The 3772-nt window shown below is 35.9% G+C and overlaps 1 long non-coding RNA gene across 1 annotated transcript; it reads right to left on the minus strand.

The window, feature by feature from the left end:
* Positions 1–750: 750 nt before the first annotated feature.
* On the minus strand, positions 751–2329 carry LOC147004545 (uncharacterized). Its single transcript, XR_015047077.1, has 3 exons — positions 2268–2329; positions 1235–1289; positions 751–822 (listed from the first exon to the last, which is right to left on the minus strand). It is a non-coding gene; the product is annotated as an uncharacterized LOC147004545 (long non-coding RNA).
* Between the last annotated feature and the right edge of the window lie 1443 nt (positions 2330–3772).

The following is a 3772-nucleotide window of genomic DNA, read 5'->3' on the forward strand; positions in this document are numbered from 1 at the left end:
TCCTGAAGAAAAGGAAATCTAGAAGTATTTTACTGTCCACGCATAGCATCCAAAGAAATCTAAAAGAACACACCATAGAAATACCTGCACATTCACTTTTCTGATGTTGCTTTTTACAATAATCCAGGAGTGAATTCATCCTAGAACTCTATCAACTGTGAACAGATTCTAGAAGTAAGGTGTATGCATGCACTGGAGTTAAGACCAAGTGGGAAAGAGAAACAAAATGGTGGCATTTGTAGGAAAATACATAGGAGTAAGAACCAGCCTGGTGTGGTGGCTCACGCTTTTAATCCCAGCACTCGGGAGGCAGAGGCAGGCAGATTTCTGAGTTTGAGGCGAGCCTGGTCTACAAAGTGAGTTCCAGGACAGCCAGGGCTATACTGAGAAACCCTGTCTCAAAAAAAAAAAAAAAAAAAAAAAAAAAAAAGAAAAACAACAACGAGAAAGAATCATCAGGTTACTCAAAAATCCTCCAGATTTATGAGATAAATATTACATACTTTCTCTAAGGAAAAACTTAGATTTAATATATATTCATACTTACACAAAAATATGCAATGAGAGCAACACAGAGTCTGTTTGAAGTAAGGAGAATAAAGAAGGAGTGGGCACTGAGAGAGAACAGGAGCAAAGGAGCAGAATATACATACTGGAAATGTAATACTATAACAACACAATGTATAATTTTTTAAAAGGATGAACCCACAGCAACTTGAAAAAAATTCTTACCAATCCTCTTCAAATGTTTCAGGCTTATATGGCAGAATGGGACTATGGAGAAATGACAACTAAATTCAGCCAAGTCTTGTGAATGGCGTTCTGAAATACAAAGGGAATCGATTAGAATAACATATATGCAGCACTAATTGGAGTCAGTGGGGTATCAAAAAAAAAAAAAAAAAGACATGCAGACAAAGTTTGGAAGAGGACATGCTAGAGAGGGAATGTGGGAGGAATTGGAGAGAAGAAATGTGGGGTGAATAAGATCATATTTCCTTGCATGCATATATAAAATTCTCCATAGGGAAAATTTATAATAAAATAAAAAACACTGAAAAATTAAAATGAAATCTATAATAAGTTGTACTTCAATGCTAATCTCCTAGATTTGGTATTTGTAAAATGTCCATAGTAGAGATATCTGAGAGAACATATTTTAGAACCCTAAAATTATTTTTTAAAGCTTTAAAGATAAAAGTCAGGCATGGAAGAAAATACCTGCAACACTTACTCTCAGAATGCAGAGATAAAAGATCACAAAGTTGATGACCAGTCACAGCAGGGCACTGAAAAAAATTCAAAATGCCTTGGAAATGAAATCACACTTATCTCCAACAGGTAAATGAACAGATATTTGTACTAGACACAAAAGTATTTTAAAATATAAATTAAATAAACTAAAAGGGAAATGAATAAATTATCTCCACTGCTCACTTTTCTACTATTTTAAAAAGCATGTCATATAAAACTAGTGAGACTAAGAGGCAAAGGAAGAAAAAAATTGTTTTTTGTTTTTGTTTCTTCCTTTTTCTTTGTGATAAGGCTTCACCATGTACCCATACTGACTCAATGGAAAAAAAATAGTGGAGTTTGTGAGTTTTTAATTTGTTTCTTGGTTAGTTTTTCCTCTTGGAGGAAAGAGTTTATTTTAATTTACAAGTTAATCAGGGCAGGAACACAAGGTCTTACCATAAACCCAGGCTGATGCAAAGCATTAAAAAAAATTAAAAAAAAAAAAAAAGGTGTTCTGTATTTAAAAAAAAAAAATGGTGTTCTGTAGGTTTTGCTTTTCTTTATTTATTTGGCTGCGTTTTTTCTTTTTCTCCCCCTCCACCACCACCAGGCCCCCTAAGGCTTCACTGTGGAAATAGACTCAAGTAAAAGATGAAAAAAATAGTTTTTTGGTTTTTTTGTTTGTTTGTTTTTGAGACAAGGCCTAACTCTCTACCCAGGCTGTGCCAAAACGCGAAATCCACTTGCTTCAGCCACCAGTACACCATCACACCTGGACTAAAATAAATCTTTGAAGAAGAGGTGAAACGATGTGTGGAATATTTTAAATAGAGAATGTGAAGAGATTGGTCACAAAATGAAGTGACACACACCTCAGGAACCAATACCTCTACACAGTAACACAAAATTGACCTTCGAGCATCCAAGGCGGAACCCGTAAAAACCCGTAAGATTGATAAGTCCCAAAAACCCCGTGTCTATGTCCTTCATCCCAAATAAGTTCAATTTAAAAAGAAATGTCTGTCATTTACCTCAGTGAGAGGGTCGGGAGAATCTTCTGACTTTTCCGGCACCTTTGTCGCACGGCAGCAGCTTATTTCTAGTCAAGAGATCCTCAAAAGCGGAGAGTGAGAAAGCACGCGCAAGCCCAAGGGCGCGGGTCCTCAAAAGCCCCTCTGAGGACCCCAAGGGTTCCTTTTCAAACTTAGCGCTCTGACTGGGGGATTCCTATTGGCTTAGCTTGGGTCAGCTGACCTCTCTCCACCTCAGCTCCGTGCGGTTCTCCAGGCTACGAGGCCCTGTCCTGACTGGCAAATCACGTTTAGGTACCTACGCATCTGCCTACATCTTTTTTCAAGAAAAGTTACGTGGAATATATGAGTATGACTTAAGCACTGCCTGACTTTCTCCCAAGCGAGATTTCAAACTCTGAGAACTAAGGTCACATCTAGAGGACAAAAGAGCAGAAGTTTTTAGCTGGTGGTGGCTCACGCCATTAATCCCAGCACTGGGGAGGCAGAGGCAGGAGGATTTCTGAGTTCGAGGCCAGTCTGGTCTACAGCGTGAGCTCCAGGACAGCCAGGGCTATACAGAGAAACCCTGTCTCAAAAACAAAAATTAAAAAAAAAAAAAAGAGAGAGACAGAGAGAATGAGAATACGTTTTTGACTTAAAAAAAAAGGCCATTGAAGGAGAGATGGTTCAGAATACTAGTTCCTGGGAACTCAGTGCCTTCTTCTGACCTCCATGAACACCAGGCAAAACACTCATATATGTAAAATAAATATGTCTAAAAAGTTTTAAAACACAGACAAAAAAGTTATCCTTAATTCTAAAATTTTGGCAAATGGTTTTTATTTACAGCATTTTTTCATGGCTGGAAACACAGTCATTTTATTTATCTTAAATTTGTTAATATAGTCAAACAAAACGGGGTGTTTTATTATACTATGTGTTGATAGATTCAATTTGCTAATGTTTTATTGAGGAGTTTTACAACTATGTACAAAAACACTTCCTTTTTCTTTCTTTTTTTTTCTGACAGTGTTGTCTGGGTTGGTACAGACAGTCTTGGTGTCAAAATAAAATAGAAAGTGGATCATATTTATATCCTTGAAAATGTTATGCAAAGTAGATTTATTTCATCTTTAAATTTTGTTGGAATTCACCCACGTTTATTACTATGAACCCAGAAATTATCACTATTGCTTTGAACAGCTTTTAAACTATTATTATCTTTAATTGCTTGAAATCTAATAAAAATTTCCATTCTTTCATGGTTATTGATTGTATCTTTCAAAGAATTGTCAGGTGTGTCTAGTTTTCACATGAAACCACTATTAATAACAAAACCACTGTTAAAATAACCAACGTCTTATAAAGTACATTTGAGAACATATTTGACATTATTGATAGGAAATATATAAATATATCATACAACAAAATAAGGAGGCAATGAGTAGTTTAAAAGGGCCAAACTTGAAAGGATATTTCTTCAAAGACAATGAAAAAGCATATCATGTGCTCAATATTTGTAA

This window comes from Mus caroli, unplaced genomic scaffold, assembly GCF_978045245.1.
Source record: "Mus caroli unplaced genomic scaffold, Mus_caroli_1 scaffold_5, whole genome shotgun sequence".
Classification (NCBI taxonomy): domain Eukaryota; kingdom Metazoa; phylum Chordata; class Mammalia; order Rodentia; family Muridae; genus Mus; species Mus caroli.